Raw genomic sequence first — 12316 nt, forward strand, 5'->3', positions numbered from 1 at the left:
GATTAGATTCTTTTCGATTCGATTCGAATATTTCATTCAATTCGATTCGATTCGGCTCTTTTCAAATCGATTCGATTCGATTCTTTGCTATTCGATTTGATTCTTTTCGTTTCAATTTGATTCTTTTCGATTCGATTCAATTCGATTCAATTCTTTTCAGATCGATTCGATTCTTTTCAATTTGATACGATTCGATTCTTTTCGATTTGATTGGATTCAATGCTTTTCGTTTCAATTCGTTTCGATTCTTTTCGATTTGATTCAATTCGATGCTATTCGGTTCTTTTCGATTCCATTAAATTTGATTTGATTCTTTTCTACTCAATTAGATTCTTTTCGATTCGTTTCCATACAATTCGATTCTTTTCGATTCGATTCGATTGTTTTCGATTCGATTCAATTTTCTATCAATTCGATTAGATTCTTTTCATTTCAAATCGATTCTTTTCGATTCGATTCAATTAGATTTTTTTGATTCGATTAAATACAATGCAATTCTTTTGTTTCAATTCGATTCTTTTTGATTCGATTGTTTTCGATTCGATTCGATTCAATTCTTTTCATTTCGATTCGATTCATTTCTATTCAATTCTTTTCGATTCTATTCAATTTTTTCGATTCGATTCTTTTCGTTTCGAGTCGATTCCTTTCGATTCGATTCTTTTATATTCTATTCAATTCGATTTTTTTCGATTCGATTCAATACAAATGGATTCTTTTCGATTCGATTCCTTACCATTAGATCCTTCTCTATTCGATTCAATCGATTCTTTTCGATTCAATTAGATTTGATTCTTTATGCTTTGATTCGATTCGATTCTTTTAATTTCGATTCGATTTTTTTTTCGATTTGATTCTTTTCGATTCGATTTGATTCTTTTCAATTCGGTTCGTTTCTTTTCAATTCGATTCGAATCTTTTCGATTCTATTGGATTTGATTCAATTCTTATCGATTTTATTCGAATCGATTCTTTTCTATTCAACTCGATTCTTTTCGATTCGATTCGAATCGACACTTTTCGTTTCGATTCGATTCGATTTGATTATTTCATTTCGATTAGATTCTCTTCGATTCGATTCTTTTCGTTTCGATTCGATTCTTTTCGATTCGATTCGATTCAATTCTTTTCACTTCGACTCGATTCTACTCGATTCATTTCGAATCGATTCGATTCTTTTTGATTTGATCTATTAGATTCTTTTCGATTCAGTTCGATTCAATTCGATTCTTTTCTATTTGATTCTTTTCCACTCGATGTGATTTGATTCGTTTTGATTTTTTTCGATTTGTTTCAATTCGAATCTATTCGATTGTTTTCGATTCAATTCGATTCGATTCTTTTTGATTCAATTCCATTCGATTCGAATAGATTCGATTCTTTTCGATTCGATACGATTCGATTCTTTTCGATGCGAATCAATTCGATTCGATTCTTTTTTATTCGATTCGATTCGATTCTTTTAGATTTGATTCGATACGATTCTTTTCTATTCGATTCGATTCGTTTTGATTCATTTCGATTCTCTTTGATTTTTTTGATTTGATCTTTTCAATCGATATGATTCGATTCGATTCTTTTCGATTCGATTCTTTTCGATTCGATTCTTTTCGATTCGATTCGATTCGATTCGTTTCAATTCGATCTTTTTGATTCGACACGATTCGATTCGAATCTTTTCGATTCGATTCAACTCAACTCAGTTCTTTTCGATTCGATTTTTTCGATTCGATTCTTTTCAATTCGATTCAAATCGATTCATTCCAATTCAATTCTTTCCGATTCGATTCGATTCTTTTCGATTCGATTCGATTCTTTTAATTCGATTCGAGTCTTTTCAATTCGATTCAATTCGATTCTTTTCAATTCAATTCTTTTCGATTCGATTCTTTTCGATTCGATTCGATTTGATTCTTTTCGAATTGATTCATTTCGATTCGATCTTTTTGATTTGATACGATTCTTGTCGATTCCATTTAATTTGATTCGATTCCTTTCAATTCAATTAGACTGTTTTCGAGTCGATTCCAATCAATTCGATTCTTTTCTATTCGATTTGATTCTTTTCATTTGATTTGATTCTTTTCGATACGATTCGATTCGATTCCATTTGATTTTTTTCGATTTGATTCGATACGATTCTTTTCATTTCGATTCAAATCGATTCTTTTCGATTCTATTCGTTTCGATTCGATTCGATTCCTTTTCTTTAGATTCGATTCTTTGCGATTCGATCCTTTTTGATTCGATTCGATTCTTTTCGATTCTTTTCGATTCGAATCGATTCGATTCTTTTTGATTTGAATCAATTCTTTTTGATTCAATTCAATTCTTTTCCATTCGATTCGATTCTTTTCCATTCGATTCTTTTCGATTCGATATTACTCGATTTGATTGTTTTTCATTTGATTCGAATCTTTTCTATTCTATTCATTTCAATTCTTTTCGATTCGATTTGATACGATTGGATTCGATTCGGTACGTCGATTCTTTTCGATTCTATTCAGTTAGATTCTTTTCAATTCGGTTTGATTCTTTTTGTTTCGGTTTGATTCTTTTTGATTCAATTCTTTTTGATTCGATTCAATTCTTTTCATTCAATTTGATTCGATTCGATTCTTTTCGTTTCAAATCGATTCATTTCGATTTGATTCTTTTCTATTCGATTCGATTCTCTTCGATTCAATTCAATTCGATTCGATTCTCTTCGATTTAATTCAATTCGATTCTTTTCGATTCGATTCCATTCGATTCTTTTCGATTCAATTCAATTCGATTCTTTTTGTTTCAATTCGATTCTTTTTGATTCTATTCTTTTCCATTCGATTCGAGTCTTTTCTCTTTGATTCGATTCTTTTCGATTCGATTCCTTTCGATTCAATTTGATTCTTTTCGTTTCGATTCTATTCTTTTCTATTCTATTCGATTCACTTGTTTTTTATTCGATTCGATTCAATTCTTTTCATTCCAATTTGATTCGAATCGACTCTTTTCGATTCAATTCCATTCGGTTTGATTCTATTTGTTTCGATTTGATTCTTTTGGATTTCATTAGATTAGATTCTTTTCGATTCGATTCGAATATTTCATTCAATTCGATTCGATTCGGCTCGTTTCAAATCGATTCGTTTCGATTCGATTCTTTGCTATTCGATTTCATTCTTTTCGTTTCAATTTGATTCTTTTCGGTTCGATTCAGTTCGATTCAATTCTTTTCAGATCGATTCGATTCTTTTCAATTTGATACGATTCGATTCTTTTCGATTTGATTCGACTCAATGCTTTTCGATTCAATTCGTTTCGATTCTTTTCGATTCGATTCAATTCGATGCTATTCGGTTCTTTTCGATTCCATTAAATTTGATTTGATTCTTTTCTACTCAATTAGATTCTTTTCGATTCGTTTCCATACAATTCGATTCTTTTCGATTGTTTTCGATTCGATTCAATTTTCTATCAATTCGATTAGATTCTTTTCATTTCAAATCGATTCTTTTCGATTCGATTCAATTAGATTTTTTTGATTCGATTAAATACAATGCGATTCTTTTGTTTCAATTCGATTCTTTTTGATTCGATTGTTTTCGATTCGATTCGATTCAATTCTTTTCATTTCGATTCGATTCATTTCTATTCAATTCTTCGATCTATTCAATTTTTTCGATTCGATTCTTTACGTTTCGAGTCGATTCCTTTCGATTCGATTCTTTTATAATCTATTCAATTCATTTCTTTTCGATTCGATTCAATACAATTGGATTCTTTTCGATTCGATTCCTTACCATTAGATTCTTCTCTATTTGATTCAATCGATTCTTTCAATTCAATTAGATTCGATTCTTTATGCTTTGATTCGATTCGATTCTTTTAATTTCGATTCGATTTTTTTTTCGATTTGATTCTTTTCGATTCGATTCGATTCTTTTCACTTCGGTTCGTTTCTTTTCAATTCGATTCGAATCTTTTCGATTCTATTGGATTTGATTCAAATCTTATCGATTTTATTCGATTCAATTCTTTTCAATTCAACTCGTTTCTTTTCGATTCGATTCGATTCGACAGTTTTCGTTTCGATTCGATTCTTTTCGATTCGATTTGATTCTTTTCATTTCGATTAGATTCTCTTCGATTCGATTCTTTTCGTTTCGATTAGATTCTTTTCGATTCCATTCGATTCAATTCTTTTCACTTCGACTCGATTCTACTCGGTTCATCTCGAATCGATTCGATTCTTTTTGATTTGATCTATTCGATTCTTTTCGATTCAGTTCAATTCAATTCGATTCTTTTCTATTTGATTCGATTCTTTTCCACTCGATGTGATTTGATTCGTTTTGATTTTTTTCGATTTGTTTCAATTCGAATCTATTCGATTCTTTTCGTTTCAATTCGATTCGATTCTTTTTGATTCAATTCCATTCGATTCGAATAGATTCGATTCTTTTCGATTCGATACGATTCGATTCTTTTCGATGCGAATCAATTCGATTCGATTCTTTTTTATTCGATTCGATTCGATTCTTTTAGATTTGATTCGATACGATTCTTTTCTATTCGATTCTTTTCGATTCGATTCGATTCTTTTCGATTCGATTCGATTCGATTCTTTTCAATTTGATTCGTTTCGATTTGAATCTTTTTGTTTTGATTTGATTTTCTACAATTCGATTCTTTGGATTCGATTCTTTTTGATTTGATTAGATTCGATTCATTTCAATTCAAATCAATTCAATATGATTCGATTCGTTGCAATCTGATTCGATTTTTTCGAATCGATTTGATTCGATTCGATTAGTTTCGATTCGACTCGATTTGATTCGATTCGATTATCGATTCAATTCAATTCCAATTATTCTCAATTCGATTCGATTATTTTTATTCATTTCTATTATTTTTGATTCGATGCGATTCGATTCGATTCGATTCTTTTCGATTCAATCAATTCGATTTGATTCTTTTCAATTCGATTCGATTCTTTTCGGTTTGATTGCAATCGATTCAATTGTTTTCGATTCGATTTGATTCTTTCGATTCGATTCGATTCTTTTCATTACGATTCAATTCAATTCGATTCTTTTCGATTCGATTTGATTCTTTTCGGTTCGATTCGATTCTTTTCGATTCGATTCGATTCGACACTTTTCGTTTCGATTCGATTCTTTTCGATTCGATTGATTCTTTTCGTTTCGATTAGATTCTCTTTGATTCGATTCTTTTCGATTCCATTTGATTTGATTCTTCTCCATTCGATTCGATTCAATTCTTTTCGAATCGATTCGATAAGATTCTTTTCATTCGATTCAATTCTGTTCGATTCTATTCTATTTGATTCGGTTCAATTCGATTCTTTTCAATTCGATTCTATTCGATTCTTTTCATTTTGATTCGATTCTTTTCGATTCAATTCTTTTCGACTTGGCTTGATTCGATCATTTGGATTCGATTTGTTACATTACGATTCAATTCTTTTCGATTCTGTTCGATTCGATTCTTTCGATTCAGTTCGTTTCGATTCTTTTTGATTCGATTCGATTCTTTTCCATTCGATGATTCGATTAGTTTCGATTTTTTCGAATCGTTTCAATTCGATTCAAATTCTTTTCTATTCGATTTGATTCTTTGCTATCTATTCGATTCTTTTCGATTCGATTCGATTCGATTCGTTTCGATTCCATCTTTTTGATTCGACACGATTCGATTCGAATCTTTTCGATTCGATTCAACTCAACTCAGTTCTTTTCGATTCGATTTTTTCGATTCGATTCTTTTCAATTCGATTCAAATCGATTCATTCCAATTCAATTCTTTCCGATTCGATTCGATTCTTTTCAATTCGATTCGATTCTTTTAATTCGATTCGAGTCTTTTCAATTCGATTCAATTCGATTCTTTTCAATTCAATTCTTTTCGATTCGATTCTTTTCGATTCGACTCGATTTGATTCTTTTCGAATTGATTCATTTCGATTCGATCTTTTTGATTTGATACGATTCTTGTCGATTCCATTAAATTTGATTCGATTCCTTTCAATTCAATTAGATTGTTTTCGAGTCGATTCCAATCAATTCGATTCTTTTCTATTCGATTCGATTCTTTTCATTTGATTTCATTCTTTTCGATACGATTCGATTCGATTCCATTTGATTTTTTTCGATTTGATTCAATACGATTCTTTTCATTTCGATTCAAATCGATTCTTTTCGATTCTATTCGTTTCGATTCGATTCGATTCCTTTTCTTTAGATTCGATTCTTTGCGATTCGATCCTTTTGGATTCGATTCGATTCTTTTCGATTCTTTTCGATTCGAGTCTTTTCGATTCGAATCGATTCGATTCTTTTTGATTTGAATCAATTCTTTTTGATTCAATTCAATTCTTTTCCATTCGATTCGATTCTTTTCCATTCGATTCTTTTCGATTCGATATTACTCGATTTGATTGTTTTTCATTTGATTCGAATCTTTTCTATTCTATTCATTTCAATTCTTTTCGATTCGATTTGATACGATTAGATTTTTTTCGATTGGATTCGATTCGGTACGTCGATTCTTTTCGATTCTATTCAGTTAGATTCTTTTCAATTCGGTTTGATTCTTTTTGTTTCGGATTGATTCTTTTTGATTCAATTCTTTTTGATTCGATTCAATTCTTTTCATTCAATTTGATTCGATTCGATTCTTTTCGTTTCAAATTGATTCATTTCGATTTGATTCTTTTCTATTCGATTCGATTCTCTTCGATTCAATTCAATTCGATTCGATTCTCTTCGATTTAATTCAATTCGATTCTTTTCGATTCGATTCCATTCGATTCTTTTCGTTTCAATTCAATTCGATTCTTTTTGTTTCAATTCGATTCTTTTTGATTCTATTCTTTTCCATTCGATTCGAGTCTTTTCTCTTTGATTCGATTCTTTTCGATTCGATTCCTTTCGATTCAATTTGATTCTTTTCGTTTCGATTCTATTCTTTTCTATTCTATTCGATTCACTTGTTTTTTATTCGATTCGATTCAATTCTTTTCATTCCAATTTGATTCTAATCGACTCTTTTCGATTCAATTCCATTCGGTTTGATTCTATTTGTTTCGATTTGATTCTTTTGGATTTCATTAGATTAGATTCTTTTCGATTCGATTCGAATATGTCATTCAATTCGATTCGATTCGGCTCTTTTCAAATCGATTCGTTTCGATTCGATTCTTTGCTATTCGATTTGATTCTTTTCGTTTCAATTTGATTCTTTTCGATTCGATTTAATTCGATTCAATTCTTTTCAGATCGATTCGACTCTTTTCAATTTGATACGATTCGATTCTTTTCGATTTGATTCGACTCAATGCTTTTCGATTCAATTCGTTTCGATTCTTTTCGATTCGATTCAATTCGAGGCTATTCGGTTCTTTTCGATTCCATTAAATTTGATTTGATTCTTTTCTACTCAATTAGATTCTTTTCGATTCGTTTCCATACAATTCGATTCTTTTCGATTCGATTCGATTGTTTTCGATTCGATTCAATTTTCTATCAATTCGATTAGATTCTTTTCATTTCAAATCGATTCTTTTCGATTCGATTCAATTAGATTTTTTTGATTCGATTAAATACAATGCGATTCTTTTGTTTCAATTCGATTCTTTTTGATTCGATTGTTTTCGATTCGATTCGATTCAATTCTTTTCATTTCGATTCGATTCATTTCTATTCAATTCTTCGATCCATTCAATTTTTTCCATTCGATTCTTTACGTTTCGAGTCGATTCCTTTCGATTCGATTCTTTTATAATCTATTCAATTCATTTCTTTTCGATTCGATTCAATACAATTGGATTCTTTCCGATTCGATTCCTTACCATTAGATTCTTCTCTATTTGATTCAATCGATTCTTTCGATTCAATTAGATTCGATTCTTTATGCTTTGATTCGATTCGATTCTTTTAATTTCGATTCGATTTTTTTTTCGATTTGATTCTTTCGATTCGATTCGATTCTTTTCACTTCGGTTCGTTTCTTTTCAATTCGATTCGAATCTTTTCGATTCTATTGGATTTGATTCAAATCTTATCGATTTTATTCGATTCAATTCTTTTCTATTCAACTCGATTCTTTTCGATTCGATTCGATTCGACAGTTTTCGTTTCGATTCGATTCTTTTCGATTCGATTTGATTCTTTTCATTTCGATTAGATTCTCTTCGATTCGATTCTTTTCGTTTCGATTAGATTCTTTTCGATTCGATTCGATTCAATTCTTTTCACTTCGACTCGATTCTACTCGGTTCATCTCGAATCGATTCGATTCTTTTTGATTTGATCTATTCGATTCTTTTCGATTCAGTTCGATTCAATTCGATTCTTTTCTATTTGATTCGATTCTTTTCCACTCGATGTGATTTGATTCGTTTTGATTTTTTTCGATTTGTTTCAATTCGAATCTATTCGATTCTTTTCGTTTCAATTCGATTCGATTCTTTTTGATTCAATTCCATTCGATTCGAATAGATTCGATTCTTTTTGATTCGATACGATTCGATTCTTTTCGATGCGAATCACTTCGATTCGATTCTTTTTTATTCGATTCGATTCGATTCTTTTAGATTTGATTCGATACGATTCTTTTCTATTCGATTCTTTTCGATTCGATTCGATTCTTTTCGATTCGATTCGATTCGATTCTTTTCAATTTGATTCGTTTCGATTTGAATCTTTTTGTTTTGATTTGATTTTCTACAATTCGATTCTTTGGATTCGATTCTTTTTGATTTGATTAGATTCGATTCATTTCAATTCAAATCAATTCAATATGATTCGATTCGTTGCAATCTGATTCGATTTTTTCGAATCGATTTGATTCGATTCGATTAGTTTCGATTCGACTCGATTTGATTCGATTCGATTATCCATTCAATTCAATTCCAATTATTCTCAATTCGATTCGATTATTTTTATTCAATTCTATTATTTTCGATTCGATGCGATTCGATTCGATTCGATTCTTTTCGATTCAATCAATTCGATTTGATTCTTTTCAATTCGATTCGATTCTTTTCGATTTGATTGCATTCGATTCAATTGTTTTCGATTCGATTTGATTCTTTCGATTCGATTCGATTCTTTTCATTACGATTCAATTCAATTCGATTCTTTTCGATGCGATTTGATTCTTTTCGGTTCGATTCGATTCTTTTCGATTCGATTCGATTCGACACTTTTCGTTTCGATTCGATTCTTTTCGATTCGATTGATTCTTTTCGTTTCGATTAGATTCTCTTTGATTCGATTCTTTTCGATTCCATTTGATTTGATTCTTCTCCATTCGATTCGATTCAATTCTTTTCGAATCGATTCGATAAGATTCTTTTCATTCGATTCAATTCTGTTCGATTCTATTCTATTTGATTCGGTTCAATTGGATTCTTTTCAATTCGATTCTATTCGATTCTTTTCATTTTGATTCGATTCTTTTCGATTCAATTCTTTTCGACTTGGCTTGATTCGATCATTTGGATTCGATTTGTTACATTACGATTCAATTCTTTTCGATTCTGTTCGATTCGATTCTTTCGATTCAGTTCGTTTCGATTCTTTTTGATTCGATTCGATTCTTTTCCATTCGATGATTCGATTAGTTTCGATTTTTTCGAATCGTTTCAATTCGATTCAAATTCTTTTCTATTCGATTTGATTCTTTGCTATCTATTCGATTCTTTTCGATTCGATTCGATTCGATTCGTTTCGATTCCATCTTTTTGATTCGACACGATTGGATTCGAATCTTTTCGATTCGATTCAACTCAACTCAGTTCTTTTCGATTCGATTTTTTCGATTCGATTCTTTTCAATTCGATTCAAATCGATTCATTCCAATTCAATTCTTTCCGATTCGATTCGATTCTTTTCGATTCGATTCGATTCTTTTAATTCGATTCGAGTCTTTTCAATTCGATTCAATTCGATTCTTTTCAATTCAATTCTTTTCGATTCGATTCTTTTCGATTCGATTCGATTTGATTCTTTTCGAATTGATTCATTTCGATTCGATCTTTTTGATTTGATACGATTCTTGTCGATTCCATTAAATTTGATTCGATTCCTTTCAATTCAATTAGATTGTTTTCGAGTCGATACCAATCAATTCGATTCTTTTCTATTCGATTCGATTCTTTTCATTTGATTTGATTCTTTTCGATACGATTCGATTCGATTCCATTTGATTTTTTTCGATTTGATTCGATACGATTCTTTTCATTTCGATTCAAATCGATTCTTTTCGATTCTATTCGTTTCGATTCGATTCGATTCCTTTTCTTTAGATTCGATTCTTTGCAATTCGATCCTTTTGGATTCGATTCGATTCTTTTCGATTCTTTTCGATTCGAGTCTTTTCGATTCGAATCGATTCGATTCTTTTTGATTTGAATCAATTCTTTTTGATTCAATTCAATTCTTTTCCATTCGATTCGATTCTTTTCCATTCGATTCTTTTCGATTCGATATTACTCGATTTGATTGTTTTTCATTTGATTCGAATCTTTTCTATTCTATTCATTTCAATTCTTTTCGATTCGATTTGATACGATTAGATTTTTTTCGATTGGATTCGATTCGGTACGTCGATTCTTTTCGATTCTATTCAGTTAGATTCTTTTCAATTCGGTTTGATTCTTTTTGTTTCGGATTGATTCTTTTTGATTCAATTCTTTTTGATTCGATTCAATTCTTTTCATTCAATTTGATTCGATTCGATTCTTTTCGTTTCAAATCGATTCATTTCGATTTGATTCTTTTCTATTCGATTCGATTCTCTTCGATTCAATTCAATTCGATTCGATTCTCTTCGATTTAATTCAATTCGATTCTTTTCGATTCGATTCCATTCGATTCTTTTCGTTTCAATTCAATTCGATTCTTTTTGTTTCAATTCGATTCTTTTTGATTCTATTCTTTTCCATTCGATTCGAGTCTTTTCTCTTTGATTCGATTCTTTTCGATTCGATTCCTTTCGATTCAATTTGATTCTTTTCGTTTCGATTCTCTTCTTTTCTATTCTATTCGATTCACTTGTTTTTTATTCGATTCGATTCAATTCTTTTCATTCCAATTTGATTCGAATCGACTCTTTTCGATTCAATTCCATTCGGTTTGACTCTATTTGTTTCGATTTGATTCTTTTGGATTTCATTAGATTAGATTCTTTTCGATTCGATTCGAATATTTCATTCAATTCGATTCGATTCGGCTCTTTTCAAATCGATTCGATTCGATTCTTTGCTATTCGATTTGATTCTTTTCGTTTCAATTTGATTCTTTTCGATTCGATTCAATTCGATTCAATTCTTTTTAGATCGATTCGATTCTTTTCAATTTGATACGATTCGATTCTTTTCGATTTGATTGGATTCAATGCTTTTCGATTCAATTCGTTTCGATTCTTTTCGATTTGATTCAATTCGATGCTATTCGGTTCTTTTCGATTCCATTAAATTTGATTTGATTCTTTTCTACTCAATTAGATTCTTTTCGATTCGTTTCCATACAATTCGATTCTTTTCGATTCGATTCGATTGTTTTCGATTCGATTCAATTTTCTATCAATTCGATTAGATTCTTTTCATTTCAAATCGATTCTTTTCGATTCGATTCAATTAGATTTTTTTGATTCGATTAAATACAATGCGATTCTTTTGTTTCAATTCGATTCTTTTTGATTCGATTGTTTTCGATTCGATTCGATTCAATTCTTTTCATTTCGATTCGATTCATTTCTATTCAATTCTTTTCGATTCTATTCAATTTTTTCGATTCGATTCTTTTCGTTTCGAGTCGATTCCTTTCGATTCGATTCTTTTATATTCTATTCAATTCGATTCTTTTCGATTCGATTCAATACAAATGGATTCTTTTCGATTCGATTCCTTACCATTAGATCCTTCTCTATTCGATTCAATCGATTCTTTTCGATTCAATTAGATTTGATTCTTTATGCTTTGATTCGATTCGATTCTTTTAATTTCGATTCGATTTTTTTTTCGATTTGATTCTTTTCGATTCGATTTGATTCTTTTAATTCGGTTCGTTTCTTTTCAATTCGATTCGAATCTTTTCGATTCTATTGGATTTGATTCAATTCTTATCGATTTTATTCGATTCGATTCTTTTCTATTCAACTCGATTCTTTTCGATTCGATTCGATTCTTTTCATTTCGATTAGATTCTCTTCGATTCGATTCTTTTCGTTTCGATTCGATTCTTTTCGATTCGATTCGATTCAATGCTTTTCACTTCGACTCGATTCTACTCGATTCATCTCGAATCGA

Source organism: Canis lupus, chromosome 34 (genome assembly GCF_048164855.1).
Source record: "Canis lupus baileyi chromosome 34, mCanLup2.hap1, whole genome shotgun sequence".
Classification (NCBI taxonomy): domain Eukaryota; kingdom Metazoa; phylum Chordata; class Mammalia; order Carnivora; family Canidae; genus Canis; species Canis lupus.